Source organism: Agelaius tricolor, unplaced genomic scaffold, assembly GCF_023055355.1.
Source record: "Agelaius tricolor isolate 1412-34295 unplaced genomic scaffold, bAgeTri1.0.p SCAF_11, whole genome shotgun sequence".
Classification (NCBI taxonomy): Eukaryota; Metazoa; Chordata; class Aves; order Passeriformes; family Icteridae; genus Agelaius; species Agelaius tricolor.
In genome coordinates, this window is record NW_027269271.1 from 18,272,632 (window position 1) to 18,292,971 (window position 20,340).

Consider the following 20,340-nt stretch of genomic DNA (forward strand, 5'->3'; position numbering starts at 1 on the left):
AACTTGAAATTGTGTAAAAATAAAAAAAAAAAAAGGGTAAATTGTTACTTCCTTGCTGCCATTTACAAAAGTCAAATTGTACAGATAGCTTAAGTGTACTTTCCTGAACTCAGAAACCTCAAGCTGATTGAATGAGTGTTGGGTGAAATGGCTGAGCTGAAGTTCCTTGGAGACTTCCCACTCACAGGGATGCCAGCAGGATTTTAGCCTGTCATTTTCTCTGTAGTTGTCTAGACCAGCCTTAACCCCCAAAATGTTTTAAATTCTGCAGGTCTAAAGAAACCCAGCTGCAGCTCTGAAGCATACTTGTTACCCTTACTAAAGTTACACTTCATAGTTACAGATTTCCAGGAAACTGAGTTTGAGAGAAGGGCAGGATAGTACCAATAACATGATCAAGATCCTGTTCAACATCAAAGAACAAACTGATTTAGGAAATTGTTCCTTTCTAAAGCTCTAATTCCTCTTTAAACATCTAGAGCAGCAAATATTTTAATTTGGAAAAAAAACAACTGCAGGATAATTTACTATAGCTAATTCAAGACATTTCTACATTCATATCAGCCTGTAGCACACTATAAAAGTTTTAAAATATTTATTCCGGTGAGTTTTTGACATAATCTCAAAGATCCAGTAAAGCTTCTGTTCAGAAGACAGAAAGAGTTATTGAATATGCATTGTACTTGATTCCCTACAAATACTACATCACATAAGCACCAGCAGCTGATTAAAAGGTTTTCCGGGGAAAATTGGAAGCAGAGCAAAGAAACACTTTCCTTTATAAAATAGTTCAGATTGTGTCAAACACATGAAAAAGAAATTGAATTGAATTAGTGAAAATACTTAAAGCTGTATTTCATCATAAGCAAAATCTTGAGCTAGACTAGTGATAAATATATGCATATAATGATAAGCACATTGCTCTCTTTCTTGCTGTGACACATGAGATTTTATATTTAAATAAACAAAATTTTTCTCCACTTCAGGCTCCTTCTACAAATATTAGTTAATAAACTGTAGCCTCCACATATTAACTGCAAATAATTAATCTTACAACTGTAATTCCCTCTCAAAAAAAAAAAAACCTGTTTAAAAAAGGAAAGTTAAGTAAAATAAGTTCATTATTGCTCATTCAAAGAAGTACTGTCATTTCACCTCTAATTTTCTGTTCAAATCAAATACTTAAATCCAGTACTTTTTCTGGTGCAAGGGATTATTAAGAAACTATTAAAACATTGTTTGTTTGAAGTATTTTTGATTATCGGTTGAATATTATACTTATAGACTTCAGTCAAGCCAAATTTTTCTTGCCAAGAAAATCTTTTTATAAGACATATGCAGAAATTACCAACCACAGAATTCCATACATGTCTGCAGAAGATTACACTTTTCTTACCCACACAGAAAATTAGAGCCAGAGAAAGAGGACCACGAAGTCCCAACAGCACCATTTTCACAAGGACCTGAGTCAACAGGAGGATCTGAAATACCTGAATAGGAAAGAGAGAGGAAGGTGTCACCCACCCATTCAGCCACACAACCTGTCAGACACAAGAGTTTGGCTTGCTCCTCCATTCTCTCCTCATCTCATTTACAACACCCTTTTCCTTCTAGTGTCTGCAGCCTGGCTTTTAAAAGTGTAGATAGATAACAGGTAGTGATTTATACACTGAACTTTGAATTACATAAAAAATAAAAGAGTGACCGTGAAAGCAGGTTTCTGAAGCTTGCTGTTAAATGGTATTTATCCACAAGTGGAAAAGAATGCTTGAAAGATTTCCATGTCAGCCATGCAAAGAATGTTTTCTGGTTGTAACTGCCCGTGAATGTGTTGATTTAACAGATAAGTTGAAAAAAATGAGCAGTGGTTAAAAGTTTCTGAAATATATTCTCCTTTAGTATGAGATATACTTTCATCTGTGAAAATGCTAAATTATTCTGACCAGGTGTCAAATTGTCTATGAAATGTCTGATTCAAAGTTATAGATTACTTGGACATCCCATAATTCTTTATTTCAAACCACAGTTTTAATATTTAACTTCTGCTCTGAAAATACTTACTAATAATTAATTTGTCTGGGGTGAAACTCTTCCCCAATTCATCTCCTCCATCTGCTTGCACATACTGTGAAATTATAATCAGCTGTAATTTGTGACAGAGACGTGCCAAACATTTCTAAAACAATTTGGAAAGTGACAGACTGGAATCCTTGCCAACTTGCACTCCATGCAGATGCTATTTCTTCTTCTCACTTTCCTCACCAAAGCTGAGTTTAAAAAAGAAATCTTGAAGTTCTGTTAAAACAATATTTGTGGAAACCACTCCACACTATTTTGTTTTCCTCCTGAGTTGTAAGAATTTAGGGTCTGAGTCCAAAGCTCATGGGAATCAGTAGAAAAATTCTGGTTGATTTGGCTGCAGTTAGCTTAGATGTTAGATAATTCTTCCATAGATTCCAGATGAACCCACTAATTATAGACACAAAATAGTATGTATTCTCAGAGCTTTCTTATTTGTACATTTACATCATAGTCTTAGGGTTAAAGGTGAATTTACAAATATTTGTGACTATTGCTCTTAAGATAAATTGCTAGAATTTGGTAGTAAAATAAATGCTCTGGGTGTTTGCAACAGGGTAGTTACCAATTCTTTCTTATTGCCACTTCTAATTTCTCTTGAATTTCAAAACATAATATACACTTTTATTAACAGCAGTAGATTATGAAAAGATTAAAGAGGTGATTAAAAAAATTCATCAAACAGTAGTAAGGCTTGTGGATTATAGGAACTATGTTAAGTAGGGGAACCAAGCTGCACACATTTCAAGTCATTAATTGTATGTGGAGCAAAGTGTTTCTGCTACATTGGGAAACCTTGTTTATACAAGATGTTCATGTTCTCTCCAAGGTAAGGCTCACATCTATAGAAAGAATTATTTCAGACTTAAAGGTGTGCTTAAGAACCCTTCTAAGATGAGGATTTAATGTACTAGCAATGCATTTAGGTATGACATTTACTTCCATTTTACAGGACTGTGCAGTTATTTGAACTAGAGGCAGACATATAAGAAACAAATAAATGGAGATTATAGGTGGAAAGCTGGTATATGAGGTTCTTTCTGCCAAGCAATTTAGCTATAGGACAGTACAAGCTTGCCAACATTTTTCAGAATTATTTTCCCTCTAAATGCTATGGACAGTGTCCCAGAATCAATAAGGGGAAAGTAGCATTAGGCATTAGGGTTAGAGCTAGGGTAAGGGTTAGGGCATGGGGTTAGGGTTAGAGTTAGGGTTAGGCCCTTAGGGTTAGGGCTAGGGTTGGGTTAGGGTTGGGGTTAGAGTTAGTTTTAGCCTTAATATTAGGCTTTGGGCAAGTGTAGGGTTTAAGGGCTAGGATTAGGGTTAACATTAGGGTTAGGTTTATGGTTAAGGTTAGGGTTAGGGTGTAGGTTAAGGTTAGGGTTAGAGTTTGGATTAGGGGTTAGTGTTAGGTTTAGGGATATGGTTAGAATTAGGGTCAGGGTTAGCCTTTTAGTTGCCTATTATTTAATGTGAGAACTTCTTGCCATATGTGTAGGAGCAATGATTGTATAAGCTGTAAAAGAATGGTGCTTTTATCAGCAGAAATGAGAAAGAGAACTAAACCAAATATTTTGGGAGAAATAATAAGTGCTGCCAATGCAGCATGAGGGATGAAGCATGTTAAACCAGTTCCATTTCTTTGTATAGCTGAGTGCTTTTAACATATATATGTTCAATTTTATTTGTCTAATCCTACTCAATGTTTCCAGTTCATTTACTCCTGCTGCCATAATTTTTCCTTTACTCCTCTGAGTTTTAAGCCCAAATCTTATTTGGTTTGGGATGACTAATTCTTCCTATGTAAGTAAAAATTGATGCTGTTGGGTATTGTGTTCCATGCTACTCATTTCTGAAACTATGGTTTTTCAAAATTTTCTTAAAACAATTGAAAATTCTTATCTGAATCAAAAGTACTCGCTGAATGTCACCAGGCATTTCAGTGCAACAGTGTTGCCATTTCAGTGGCAACAAATCAAATCAAATTGAAACCCAGGTCCTTTAAGATCTTTAGATACTTATAGTGAATAATCAAACTTACAGTAAGAACTGGGACTTCTTGTTTTTGAAACCTTAATTTTATATTTTTGGTAATACTGCAAGGGTTTATCTGTACTTTCAGTTGGTAAATGAAAGATGTTTCTCACGTGACTCGAGGATGTGGGGCTCTTAAATTCAGAAATGTACTGAAAGGCTTAAGCTGCATTAAGTTATCTGGACTGTAAAAGCCAACTGTCTGACAGGAAAAATTATGTAGGACTGTAACACTAGCAGCATCAATCAGCCTATTCCTTATTCTAATTCTTTTAACACAAATTTATATTTCTTATCAAAAGTTTTTCAGATTAAAAAATATCAACCATATCTCTGCATTCAATATAATATTACTTTTATACCAGATAAAATAAAGAAAGAAAACAAGAATGTCTCACTAAGCCAGCAAAACATGTGTGTCTTTAACAACTTCAGTAGGTCAGGAAACAAAATGGGTATGTCTCTCAAGCATAGAAACAAGTGCACCACACTTCCACAGCCTCATGTACCACATTTGCTGGTGTTACTGGGTCACCTAATGACCCTTTTTTGTCTTTTGAATTGTGCAAATATATGTTAGCTTTTGTTTTAAATGACTTCTATATTAAACAGATTCACACACTTTTAGTAATTAAACAGTCAAAGAAAAGAAAATTATGTTTTATGGCAGGACCTACTACTACTTGTATTCTGGTGCACACTGGTCTTCTAGTTTGTGAAGAAAAGGCTTTCAGAATATTGTCCACTACTGTAGCTCCTACAGTTAATTAAATTTTAAAATTTCCCCTTTATAATTTCTGTCAAGGAATAACTTATGAGAGTGCCAGCTTTAAGGGCTCTGCAGGAGGGAAGTGCCAGCCATTCTGCCAATACCTGCTCTGTGGTGGCTCTGTGCTGGGCAGCTGCAGAACATTTACTTCAGTGTAAGAGAATTGTCACTTCCTTGTGACATGCCAGAGTGGGAGACTGGGATTGAAATGGAAAAATAATAAGCACAGCATTTAAATTAATTATTAGAAACAACCTGTCTCAGATGTGTGAGTAAAAATACTGAGTCAAATTCTAATCCCACATGCTTTGGTGCAAATCCAGGGTAAATACATTATATTCAATTTATATTAGGATAAAACTCTCAATGTTAGAACTTTCAAACTTGAATTTATAACTGGTGAAAATATTCACACCTCATTAGTCACAAGTTACATGGTTTACTTTCTTTAGTGGATTTTCTGCCATCATAATCAGCTTTGTCATTCCTATCTCACTGCCTATGAACTCTGTTTATATTCATACATTAAAAAGACCATCTGGGCACCTATACAACACTTCTTCCAGAAAAGACAAAATGCTGGTGAAGCTTGGGCATCTCCCTGTTCTGAGGGGAGTCTGGGCAAACTGGTATTGCACATGTCTGGGGACTCATGCACAGACTTCAGAGCAGCAGTTTGTGCAAGGGATAAAAAGTCTGGCTGACACATCTGACAAGGGAGAAACTCTCCTAGCTGATGTACAGTATGACTGCACCAACGAGCTACCACCAAGTAACTGAGAGACTTAATTTAGGATTTGACACATGAATAGAGAGGTGAAGCTTTAAACATAAATCTGGTGCAAATCACACGCTGAAAGCTTCATACAAACAAGCAGACTGTACATTTGAAAGTGTGAGAGGCACTGACAGACAGGCATTTGAAAACATGATAAATGGAGTCTGGAATCATCCAAGGTGAGAGTGACTACTATTGGGCTAAATCAAAGGAGCCGTGAGAGTTTTCTGGGTTCTTGCAGACAGCATTGTTTTGGTTTGGTATGGCTGACCTATTCTAGAGTTTATAACCTTATCAGAATAGCTTTTTAAATAATCCTTTCCAAAGCAACTGCCCATATAAGCTCTGTTACTCCAGGTAAATATAAAGTATCTTGAATCACTTGTGTTTAAGGGGCTGGCTTTCTCAAACTGTAAATATAAAGTTTCTACATGCAGTGATGCAAATGCATAACTGCACAGTTTACCTTCAGTACTAACACTCTTAAAATACATGTCTAGTGTAATCACTTTGCAAGCTATGTATGTAACCATACCCTTCATTAATAATCAGATTTTTAATATTTTTGTATCAGTACAAATCCATTCATAGAATGATCATTTCAATACTTGTGTTTTAGCTCACGGGGGAGATCAACTCTGGAGCTGGATGCTGCCTACACCGAGCAAATTTAATCTGTGCATCTATGGAGAAAATGCTTAATCTATTTTATTTTATGTATTGAAAGGTTAATTAGAATATTCAATCAAGCTAAGAAAAAAAATAGAAGAATCCTATTTTCCTTTCAATTGCAATGTACAAAATACAAGCCTGTGGGCTTGGCAATCACACATACCCTTTTGACAGGTGTTAAGCTAAAAACTAACTTGTAATGCAAGGTTTTGTATTTGACTAACATAAACATTCATTTTGTTTTTACACAAAGGAAAAGAGCAAGCCACTATTTTGCAATTTTTCCCATTCCTGTAATTTGTAAGTTGGATCAAGGTTGACATTGTCTTCGGTTACTCAGCAAAGTCTGAATACACCAGTTCTGTGTTACACTCACATTATCATACTTTATAAGATGCTAACAAGAAATGAACAAGGCAGAACAAATCCCAAGGGTATTTGTAACAGCATCTCATAAAGTCTATTAAGGAAATTAAACTACCAAGGGAACACTCTCAGATAGATAAATAACTGGTTAAAATTTAAGTTTTTATACAGAGTGAGAAGGGTATTCCCAAGTGGAAGTTTACGCTGTTCACTGTGTTCATAAATGGCCTGTAAAAGAGGGAAATAGTGGGGTAGCAACTTTGCTGATGACACTAAAGATATTCAAGACAGAAAAGGTTACATTTAGCCATGGAAGGCTTCAGAAGCTTCTAATATCATAAAGGGTCATAAGATTAAAAACAAATAAAACAAAAGTAAACAAATGTAAATTGATGCATAGTGGGGAAACCCCTTATTGTGCTTATGAAATAACCATTTCTGAAATGACAGTTACTTTCAGGAAAGAGAATAGGCACAACCATGCATGTGAATATTTTTTTAAAATTAGGCCAATCCTTTTAAAAGGTAGTAAAAAGTCAAGCAAAATAGTAGAGATTATTAGAAAGGAATAGAGATAGAACATAAAGGAGCATCCACCTCTTAAGCATGTAAGCCTTTCGTCCTCCTTTTCCCCTTTCAGAAACTACAGTGGAACTCAGTGTGGAGGAAGGTGAGAAGGATGAACAAAGGTGTGGAACAGCTTCTGTACAGGCAAGGGTCATGATTAAATAGACTGGAAGCACTTAGCCTGAAAGGTTGTAGAAAGATCAGTGAAATCATAAGTAGCATGAAGAAGGTGAATTAGTAAATGATTGCTCACTTCAGAAAAAAAAAAGAGTGAGTTACAATAGATAAAATTAGCAGGTGGCAGGTCCAGAACAAGCAAGAGCTGCTTCTGCAAAGAGTATGCAATTAAGCTGTGACACTGCTGCTGTAAGATATTGCAGACAGAAAAGTTTGCATGGCTGCAGATGAATTCATGACAGGAAAATCTGCTTCGGACAATTAAACGCAGACACCATTTCTGCAGCTCAGGAACTACCTGAGCCACAGATGGCTGGAAAGTATTCTGCAGAATATCCCAGCTTATAATATCCCTATCTACTTGTCCTGCTCTCATGCACTTTCATTAGACATCTGGTACTGGCAAGTGCTGAAGAGAGAATCCCAGCCTTGACAGAGGTGTGGCCTGACTCCATATGGACGTTCTTATGTTCTTATATCAATCTGCATATGATTGGGTAAATGGGAAATATATGTGCTCCTTTATTTAGTTCCTTTCTTTATTAACTCATTCAAGATATACTTAAGTTGAGAGCTTCTTTGGAAGATATACCTTATGAAATCAGGGTAGAGAACTGATAAGGGCTTAACAATATATTGCAATCAAATACTTTATTTCCTTTAGTTTTTGCAATAGTGTATAAAATCTCATTAGTTTTGCTGATTTTTAATATTTGAAGACTTCCAATGATTTTGCTAGTAACAATGGGTTTGATTTGAACAAGTCCAGGTCAGGAATTTTTGCTACACAAATGTATGTACTATTCTATGGGAACAAATTCAGTCTTGTTCAGTTACATTTCCAAAATTGAATAATCAGATATTGACTTGCTTTGGTTTTATCCAAATTGGCATCTATGCCATTTTTTACACTTGTGCATTCACAAAGAGAAAATTTTTGCATGGAATGCAATGACAAAGTTCTAAATCAGATTTATTTTCCAAGAGTACTTTTTTATATGTATCAAAGTTTTGGCATTCATCATTTGTAATGGAAAATTAAATTATACAGAGCTTGAGTTTAAAAGTGTAAGAACATAAAGACAAGCAAGCATTGCCCATAAACAAGATTTCCTATTGAAGTCCACAGAATTAGTTTGGACTTCCTTAGATGGATTTGTAAATAAACATATATACATGTTTAATAGCATAAATATTTGTAAATCTGTGAATTATGAACTTGAAAAACTGCAAGTATTCAGAATAAGCATAATTTCAGAGGCCAAGCTAGAACCAGTGTTTTTAAACATACCTAGCTGCATGTTAGTATATAGAATTGTTTTCCATATATTTAATTTCAGCAAGAATTTTGAATAAAATACTTCACTGAAAAGTCAGCATTCATCTGAAAATTGAAATTTAATTAAATTTTAATGATGTTTATCCAGATATATTGATAAATCCTTGGAATTTGAAGGAATTGAGTAAAATTGCCTCCACATAGCAAGTTACAGACATTATGTCTTATCTGACTTAGAGTCAGCTAAAACTAATTTGTATAGGCAAATGGTTCACCTTTATTGTATTTTCACATTAGTGAAATGAGATAGGAAGGTAAAAAATTAGCTTTTAATGAAAAGGAATTTTTTTTTTGGCTATAATTTGGAATCCTTTGAAGGGAATTCTGATCATCAAAATTGTCCACACAACGTTACTTAGGTTTTTAAAATGCATCATGAAATGAAATAAAAGTTAATTTTGCTGACTGAAACCTTCAAGGTCTTTAAATACAGTTGCACTTAAGCTGCAGCAGAGCAATAAGCTGTTTTATGAGACAAAAATTTCCCTCCCAGGTGGATAAACTATGAGGTTGATGGGTACTTAGAGTACTACAGAAATGGAACCAGAAATCTGCCCAGTAAAGAAGCTTGTTGCATTGTCATTGTGATTGAGGCCTTTTGGGATCTATTCTCTAGAATGCCAGAAGACATGTAAATGGTTACATACAAAGAGAAAAAGTGTCCAAATGGGAGGCTGTTGAAAAGGTTTGGGAGTCAGAACTGAACAAATGAAAAAAGTCAGATTGATTTTACCTGGGCTACTAAGCAAGTGTAGGTGACACCAATTTCTGTGCCAGAGGCATTCATGAAATAATTAAGGTATATCTACTTAAAATTATATAAACCCATTGACTTCCTAAACATATGACCAAGGTTTGTGATTGCAGCTTTCATCTCCAGACTGCATGGATTTGAAGTCTGGTTCCACTGCCAAGAAGATTTGGCTATCTGAGCATCATGCCCATGGCATAGTCCAAACACCTTCAGGACTGTAAGTCTACATCTTACAGGTCTGAAAGTCTTTGTGTGACTTGGAGCATTTTTTTTCTCTAATGCACAGTGTTTGTTCTGCTGGCCTATATTGGATGGGTTTTAACTTATACTGGTATTCTATATCCTCAGAGTGTCACTGCTGTTTAAGTAAAACATTTCAGTCCCGAGAGCCTTTCAGAGGCTGAATATTTTTCATAACATATTAAGCTAATTTCAAAGCATGAAAAACTTGTAAAATGCCAAGTGGACAGATTAAAAACAAGAAACAAAGGACAAACTTCTATCTCTAAATAGAATTCTGTGTTTTCTTTACCTTGGTCTATGAGGAAACATCAGCGGAACGTGAAATTCTCCTTAAGGAGAAAAATGCATTCTTATTTCTGCACTAGCACTCAATGCATAGCTCTGTGGCAAGATGCAGGGAGAAATGTGTGAGCCATTCCCAAATAAGATAGCAATAGATCTGCATTAGCCTTAGTTATCCTTCCAGCACTTGTGAGATTCCTAAGACTGCTCTGCCTGGTTTTGGTCTTTCCTGTCCACTTTGGGTATTGATGGACTGGAGTGATTCCAGACAGAGTGCAGTGCTGGTTCAGTGATAGAAAAGGAGGATTAAAGAGGGGTCTGACACCTTTCTTTGGCTATCTGATGGCAAGGGATACAGAAGACAGGACAGAGGCTTGTTGGAAATGCATAACAGATCAAGAGACAGCAGACCTGTTAGAATACAGGAAATTCCAATCTCATATAAAGAAGAAATTCTTTTACCATAAGGACAGTCAAAGCAGGAATCCAGAGGGGCTGTGGAATCTCCATCATGACAGATATTCAAAACTGGTCTGAACAGTGCCTGAGCAACATATTCTGGAATTTTGCACAAGACCTCTGGAGATCCCTTCCAGCCTAGCTTATTCCATGACTCCATGCACTCCTCTATCCCTCTATTCTTCCCCTGCTCAAAAAAAAGAAGAAAAAAACCAACCAAACAAAACAAAAAACAAAAAACAAAACAAAACAAAAAAGAAAACAAACCCAAAAAACCCCCAAAAAACCAAACCAATAAAATAAGTAAACAAACAAACAAACAAAAAAAACCCCCATAGAGGGTATAACAATCAAAGTGATTTTTAAAGTACTTATTTTGGAGTTTAAGATATGTTGCATTTTGGTTAACAGGTGAAATAATATGGCAAAGTATTGTCCTAGTAGATCAAAGAGTCTAAAGAAAGGTATTTCTGACTGACTGATTCAATTAAATAGTATATTGAACTGTAGAATCTGAACAGAAAAGAATTTTTTTCCACTGAGGCTTGCATATGCCCTGAAGTATTTTGTAAAAGCCTGTTTCATGCAGAGTGGCTTTTTGTTTAATGTCCCATGAAATTTAAATATATGATTAATATATTATAATGATTAATAAACTCTGTTATTATCTGGGACTGTTCAATGACAATGATTTTATCATATGAACTACTGAAAGAAGTGTGTTCAGAACCATGCTTGCCCCATATCTTTTCACAAAATCCTTCTTTACAGTAGAGTGGAAATTGCATGATGACTGGTAAAGTGAGCAAGACTCTAAGTCTACTCTGGTTTGCTCACTGGAGAACAGGAGGCAAATCTTTCACACTTAAGGGAAGGCTGCAGCCATGGAACCCAGCAAAGATCCAGGCACAATAAAAGGGACGTGCCCCACAGTCACGTTGCAGCTTGGATAAAAATGATGAGAAGTACACTTGATAGCTGCACTTAGAAAGCTCAGCAGACACTAATGCCAGCTTCTGACGAGGATGCTGAAAAGAAAAAATCACTTGCAAAGAGGTCCCTGCTTTGTGAGTTGTGCATCATTCTTCAGTGCCACTGCTGCCTACCTGCCCCCGCTTCATGTCACAGGGTTGTGTATTAAAGTGTTGTGCATGATGTCAATCTTCTGAAATACATACATACATACTCTACCTTTATTGTAGAGTATCTGATAATATCTTCATTCTAATCGCTTTATATGGGTCTATGGAAACTGCATTCAACAGAAAATATCTGCTGGTTTACACATAAGTGGCACACGTAGAAAGAGTGGACATGACTTTATTAAGATAACTATCATAAATAGTAGTTTATAAACTATAAACTCTTAGCATTTTTAACAAAATTCAATATAGCAATGTTTACTATTATTGGCCTTCATAGTCCTTGCCCAGTATCACTGCAAGTGCTCACCTCTGCCTTTCCAGGCTTCCAGACTTCATCCCTAGCTTTGTGGTCCTTCCTATTGCCCATTTTTGTCCTGGAAGGCAAGAGGCTAAAGAAGCCACACTTTCTGTTGTAGCTGGATATTTATAATGCATTGTAAAATATGGGAGCCCAGGACCAGGGCTTTCTAGGACAGCCCTGACCCAAACAGTGCCTCAGTGCTTAGCAGGGGTTAGGCATGCAGACCCTGTCCAGCTTGCTGAGACAGAGCAGGATGGCTCCTTATAACTTTTTTGGGGTGAGGCAAAGGGAAACTGGAACTTTTCCATTTCCACTGAACCATTTCCATTAAAGCAACAGACTGGGGAGTCATGGCAAGCCAGAGAAGTTGCTGGTCTGGTTCAGACTACATAACCAGGAAGCAAGAGTGGATTAAAGAAGCTTTTGTCTCCTCACATTCTTCTTGAATGTACCCAGCTCAGCTATGGTACAACTGTGGGTTTAGTCCATTGAATTTGTATCAGAACAAAGAATGGTTGCCAACTAATCATTTAAAGACTAGGCAGACTCTGGGGTTGAGGCAGACAAAAGCTCTCTAGTGATCTTTATATACCTAGGAACCAGAATCGAAGTGCTCATTAATCTTTCTCTAGAACAACCCTGTAGTGTGACCTACATCTTGTGCTAATAATGTTTCTGTATATTTCCCTTTATTTCATGAATCCAGTGCTGAAGAGTTTGGTGTTAATAAAATGTATAGATATATTATTTTTGATTGCATCATTTGTGGTACATTGTTTTAGAGGCAAGTTACACAAGAGAGAATAACTTCATTACTGATAAAAGTGTTTTGACCTCATTAGTTGAGCAAACAGGAGAGTGTTTGAACCACAGGCCCCTGGGTATAGCAAAACCTTGTCTTGGTGTAAAACTATCTACTGTGAGAGAGGAGTCTGCACCTCAGAGATGTTCTTGAGACCTTGGTTGTCCTTTTAAGCCTCTGGCTGAATAGCAAATGCTGAATGGACACGGCAGTGAAATATCTGAAATTAATGTAAGCCATGTTAACATATAAAAGAAAAAATGTTGCAATTGAAATTAGGTCTCTCCTTGAATGGCAACTGATTTGCAAACAAATGGAGAAATATGTCCACCTAATTCTGGTGCAGAGGCCTCACTGCATGAATTTTGTTGAAAGCTGGCTTTGCAGGTATGAATTTGTCAAATGAAATTGCAAATGTTTTTCAAAAGTCTTCACGATTTTACTCAACCCTGTATTTTACCTGATCTGTAAACCGGAAAATTAAAAAATCAAATCATAATGTTTATACCTAAAATTAGTCTCTATTAAAATTTTATGGAGTATTTTAATTCTTATAACTTTTTGAAAGTTGTTGAAGTCTTTCACCCCCAAGATACTAAGTAACTTTATGTCTATTTTGCATCTTTAAGAGAAGAGACGTTTACAGAGGCCCATTTATCTTAGACTTAAAATATTATATTTATATCTAAACAGTTTGGAACTAGGTCTTTTCAGGCATTCCAAAAATCCCAACATTCAATGCTATAGCAGCTTCATTCAGGAAGAGGTTGATTCACTCAAGCAAACTGTGATGCATAGATTTGTACTGAGCTATTAAGTTGTGAGACTGCCTAGACATAGATTTTATTTTATTCATAATATATGACATCAACAATTTTTAAAAGATTTTACAGATTAAAATAAATAATCTTATGACACCACTGGAAGAAGCCATGTTGCAGTCACTCTTAAGGTCCTGTTCTGCTGAGCTCCTACAGCCTCAACTGACACCATTCAGCTCTGTGAAGAGTCTGAACCTCTATTAGAGGAAAGAAATTATTCTTTTTTTCCCATGGAAGTCAACTGGTCTTTTTTTGTTGACTGTAGGTGGATCAGGAATTTTATCAACAGATTTTCAAATTTACTGCTCAGATTGTGTGTATTTTAAACACTGGCTCACATAGGCAGCACTTAGTTAAACAAGTAGGAATACAATGACTACCATAGCTATATCATCTAGCAATTTGTATCATTACATAATTTTATGATGACCACTGCCCTCTGATTTTATAAAGGTAAAGCTGTAGTGGAAAAATATGGGATTATCCAGCTATAATGGACTTTTTCATTAACTTTTTCTGTCAAGGAGTGCATTATGACCTGAAACTTGACCACGCCTATGCCTTACAGTTCTCACCCAGTTAAACTACATGAATTTTTGTAATCAATGTGCACAATTAAGCTTTTATGCCAAAATTAATGATTCAGCATAAAATGTCTATGTTCCAGCACACTATAAAGAGATATGTCATGTTGAGAGGGAGATTAGTTTGGAAATATTGCCTGCTGCAACATGACTGCCCCAGCTCATGAGATCTGCACTCTTGGTTGTGTAGTAACACTCATTCAGAGTGCTTGAATATGGCCCTAATGGACTGTGCTTTCTTAATACAGGCACTGCACTGCCATTTTGTTACACAGACAAGGAACAAGAGCTGCATAAATGTGGAATAATTGAGTCATAAACATGTCAGACTTGGGACTCATCTGGAAGTGAGCATCATAGTGGGCAGGTGCCTTCCCTGCTCCCTCTATCTGTTGCCTGGGGTTGCCAGTAATTCCTCTTCCAAACCCAGTTCTGGCTCTTTTGGAACTTCTCTTTCAAAGGACAGAAGGAGGAAAAAAATTACTCGTGCCTCTCATCTTTGTTAAATTTAAGTAATTCTAAATCCTTTCTCCAGACTATTCAGGAAAAAAAGATGTCAATGAGCACTCACATCTTCATCTGATGCACCAGACAGGCATCAACTAGCAACCTGAACCTAATTTATACTTTTTTTGGCTCTCATACAGGAAAGACAAAATAACCCTCTCTAGCTGGCCTGCAGTTATATGGGAAGAGAGCATTTCCAATCCCACTAGATGATGGTCAGAAAAATACCAACAACAGATCATAAAGAATTCATTGCTGGGGTAAGAGAAGGTTCCGCTGAGAAGAGTAAGACAAGCACACTCAGACATTGATCCTACCAGAGCCCTTCTTCCTACTAAACATTGCCTCCTTTAATGTGCCTTATAAACGAAAAAAAATTAGTCCTCAAATGTAAGTATGCCTGACAAAGCACAGTACAAGCCCTGAAGTTACAGCACTGCATTCTGTAAATGGCACAGTCTGATTTCTAGTAAATATCTCAGCCACATATGAGCAGGTTAAATTGCAGCAGAAAACCAACCAAGAATTGCAGGCCAGCTGTGAAGAGTAAATGGAGTGATAAGATTATTACTGTATTGAGGAAGCAGAACAGAAAATTGAAATAAGAATTTGTCTGTGACTAGAAGCTGGAGAGACCCTTGTGTCTGGCCATTGACTAATATTATGTTTCCTCTTAAGCTTCATTTATTTCTGCTGTTCATTGAATTGGTTCTTACCAAGATTTTGAAGCTGAAACTTTTGTAGTGTGTTGCTGCAGCACTGAAAGGTGTCACAGAGGGCAGCTGCCCTTCACTTTGCCAGGGACAGTAGAGGATGGTAGCATTTGTGCTCTGTTATTATAACTGCTGTCATTTCATATACTGTTCTTTTAAAACTTTAAAAGGACCTTTTCAGTAGGTGTTTGTCTATCACATTTCAACTGATAGTTTTTTATATAACGTCTGAAGGCAAGAAAAACAAAGACTCTGATCTCTCCAAGAAGTAAGACAAGAATATTAAGGACATCATACTTACATTTTTTGATATTTTTGTTTATACTCCCAAATCATACAGACAGGATCACAAAGACAAGTTGATCAGAGAAAAGGCAGGACATCATGTGACCTGTGACATGTAAAAATATTGTTACCAATGTTGAATTCACCATTACTGATTAAAAAGGCAATATCTTGGGGCACTGTGCAGGAAACCAAGCCTATGTCTCAACACCATGTGTTTTCATGCCGTTCTCTCAAGATCTCAACAAGTACATTTTTTAAGCACATATTTTACCATTCTTTACATGTTTTGTAAACATTTGCAATGATACCACTTGTGAACATCTTTGATGGTGCTTTTTAGTTTTGCTGCAAAATGCTTAAGAATTGGAAACCATGCTGTCTGCTGAACTCGATTCACAACTTACATCTCCATGTGTTATTGTTAGTGCTTAGTAGCAAGTAGATTTATCCCCATCTAGTAGGTGTAACATGGCATCTGTTGAGTCCATTGCCCTCACAGAGAAGCTAGCATGGGGAGCGTCATAGCCAGAAAATTTGTAATTAAGTAAGGCAAGACATTAATTCTCTCTTAAATCCATGCACATGCTTTTTGTGGAAATGAACAAGATGTGTGGAGAGACAGGTTTTCTCAATTACCAGGGTTAATATTCATGTGCAAATACAGACTCAGCTAAACCCCACACATATGTCGTAATGTCTACATTCATCATCCTTTTTTTTTCCTACTGGGTATACAATATTCATCCAAAATACCCATAAAAGACTGACTGCAAAACTTACATTTTATAGCCTTCCCCAGGAATGTTTGCATTAAATTGCTTTAGACTCAGAAAGTTTCATTGTGATCAAGACCCAAGAGACATAAAAGGAACATAAAGCATGGGTCATAGTGTGAGTTTATAAGCTAGGCTTCTACTTAATTTATACTATAGTGGCAGTGCAAGAAGTTGTGGTTTACCAATAGTACAGCTACACCTTGAGTTAAATGCTTTCCTTCCACTGGCAGTTTCAGGTGCCTGCCTCTTATGTGTATGCGTCCTGTAATTCATCATTTGAGAAAAATAAAACATCATTATCAGACATAAGAACAAGTGCTGCTGACATCTTGTCTGAAGAAGCTGTGCCTGTATTTCAGTGGCAGCTTCATTTCAAGTTCCTCTTTGTTCCTGGATCAGTGCCAGTGTTCAAATCTCTGCCTGAAGCTGGCACATGCTGCTTCTAAGAAGAGCAAGAGTTTAACATCTCTATTGAAAATTAAAGTGTGCCCTGTGATTGGATCAGATTGGTTAAGTAGAATTCTATGGTTTATAATTTCTTTAGTTGGACATCAAAAATCACAATTAGAAATACCGTCAGAATAATCTTTTTTAAGTTCTGAGACATATCTGCTCAACTTTTGAAGCATAAGGATATCTTAACTAAAGAGGATAGACTCTAACAGATAAACTAGGTCCCATAATCTTTTACTATATCTGTTTGGTGGTGTTTTTAAAAGATTAAAATGACAGAAAAAGCCTTGATCAAATCCAGTAAGCTCCAGAGTTTAACACAGATGTCTAATACCACAGTACACTATCCTGGTCAGAAAATCAAGGGGAAAATCAAAGCAAAAAGCATTTTATTTTACCCATTCGTAAGTCAAACGCAAGTTTCTGTGATTTTGCTGCTTTAAATATTTGCTTTCTTTTGTTTTCTTTAGCTTTGAATATTAATTTGCATCATGTCTCAATTACCTTTATCTGCCAGTAGATTAGACTTTCTCAAATAAAACACTTAGAAATATGTTGAATTTGACATGGGATAATTTTTAAGCAAAAAAGTTGTGACATATGCTTTAATACTCCTGAGATTTTCTGATCAGGATTTTCTGATCAGGATTTTCTTGAGAGAAATATTTCTGTTCTTCATTTTCACTGCACCATACTAGAAAATACAAAATGTGGAAGCCTGAATGGAAGGTTTTGAATCAGATAAAAATATTTTCCAAGAAATATTTTTTTTTAATTTTCCTTTTTGTTATATTTTGAAATGATCTTGCTGCAAATTAGAAAATTCACTGTTTATTCTTAGTTCCTATAGAAGTTAAAATGTTTTTACACACAATAGTTCCTTCTGGCATGATCTGCTACCCTTTTCTGGCTAAGAACTCTTTTCTGTCCAAATGTACAAGCTAGGTGGCAGTTTCAGCTGATTAAAATGCACAGAGGTGCTAAGCGTGGCTGCTCATTTACACAAATTACTGCTCTGAGTTGCCCTCTCTGGAAGTTGTGAACATGCACCATATGGGGAGGGGAATCAGGGTTAAGGCCATGTCTCTTTATTATTGATTTAAAGGTGGACCATGGTTCAGTGAGACTTTCTGGAGCAGGATAAATTTCAGCTATCTTGAAATTATTTGTAGTTACGCCACCTATCCTATATTATGCAATGATAATTAATTCAAAATGTTATGTTAGTCCGTTACATGGATTAGAATTTCTTAAATATTTTCTTAGAGAGTTTTTGCAAGAACTTTATAAAAACTCTTTACATTCAGATAATTATGCAGCAGTCCTCTCCTCCACACTGCATTTTTGTCTGTGCAACTCTGCTGAACTTACTGTGATAAACCTTACTTGTGTCACAGCTACGTCTCCTCACACTTTCAATTCTAATTGCTCAGAAGTAGTTGGATCTGACAGATTGTGTCCAGCCTCCTCTTGCTTATAATACTGCTCCTTTCCTTCTCTTCACCTTTCCTCTCCTCCTTACAAAAAAAAAAAAAAAAAAAAAATTAGAACTGCAGGGTAAGGGGTAAGGTGACCCTGGCATAAAAGGTGTTACAGATCTGAGAGCAGCTTTACAAGGTGCTGACCATTTACAGAAGTAAATCATAAGCATCAATAAGAATTGAAGGGTCTTACATTACAGCAACAGCCTGTCCTACACGAGCGATATCATGTGGTTTGTGAAACGCCCACTGCAGCATTCCTGCACTCAGCACTGTGCAGGCTTTGGCACTACACCTTTGTACTTCCTAGGAGAAAAGAGAGAGGTTATAGAAAATAAAGGGCAGGTGGCACTGAAATGACCTGATGAAAACTGAATCTGCAGCTCACTCTGGTTCTCAAATGAACAAGTTTTGTTCTTGTTCCCCATCTGCAGGAGGGAACAGGAAGCATCTCCCTGCCTGAGAGATCATGTTAGAGATAAAGCTGGAAATGAAATTTCATGCCTCAGTCCCAGGAAACATTGAAAATAAGGGCCATAAATTTGTACCCAGCTGATCCAGGTACAGCCATACTGTATAATTCACCAGGATCATTATCCTACCCTATTTTTGCAGGTGCCTCATGAAATACTCCCAGCGTTGTCCTCACTTGGCTGCCCTACTGTCATGCTTTAGGAATGGACTCCAATTTAGTGCTCCCACTGAAACCACCATGTTGCTCCCTCTCCTTCCCCCTCCAGCTGGAGGCACAAAAGACAATGGTCAAGGATTAAGAACAATTTACTGGTAAAAACGAGATGAGGAAATGAACAGTAACAGCAACAATCTTAATAACAAAAGGTATGAGAAAAAACAATTATTTACACAGAAAAGACCTCAACAATGAGCAAATTCTGGACTCTTCTGCTGCCACATTTTCTCCACCAGAAGAGAAGAAACACCCTTTTCCCCTGGGAGAGTCTCTTTTCCCTGCTCCTGGCAATGACAGAAGTGGTATCAAATAACATTCAGGTCCTGACTATTGGAAAAATAATTAACCCTGTCTTGGCTGAAACCAGGACATCCATCAAAACACAATGACCTCACTATATCATGATGAAAATTTGACATTTTTTGTCATAATCCTCTGTGTTAGTAGCAAACAGAGACTGATTTCTTCAAGGGATCTGACTTCTAAGCTAAAGCCTTTTCCCCTCATTTTCTCCGGGTCCTTTGGGCCATATTTGGAAGCCCCAAAGTCCACAAAGAACATGCTTGCCCTTTAGATCCAGTCACCAGAACACATGCACAGAATAGAATGGTGCCTAAGATTTAGGTACACTCAAGGAGTTTGTTGGCTCCATCCTGAGACTATTGTTTCAAAGGCAACAGTCCTGGAGGGCACCTACAAGCAGAACTGATTTGTGTATGTGCTGATGTGAGAGGGAAAGTGATTTTTGAACATTAAGGAAACATCAAGGGATGAGTAACATAAACTTTTTGCTTAACAAAAACTTTGTTTAGTGTCCAAGAAAAAACATCCCTACAGAAGTTAGGTGAAAGCAAATATCTGATTCCCAAGGCAGCCCTCAGAGACCGGGTGTTGTGTTCTCGTGGCCCTAGAGCAGCCCAAGACATTTGGATTTTCTCTTGGACCATGTGGACATTGCGAACATGGGATACCTAATGGAATAGAAGCGTTGAGAATGAGAAGACTTAACTCAACCTGCCACAGCCCTCCACAAAGGTTTGCAATTAAAGGTTTTTAATTGGTTGGTTACTATATTCAGGCTGGCCCACCAAGTGCAGAGGGCTGTCCCAGAACAGTCCTTACCTCTTGAATGTACTTTGTGACATTCCCATAGATCAGGCTGGTGGTATCCAATGTGGGAAAGATACCTTGCATCTATTCTCCCTGCAGGCATTTCAGTTTCAGGTTAGATCCCTGTGAGCTGGAAGGGACGTGGAAGG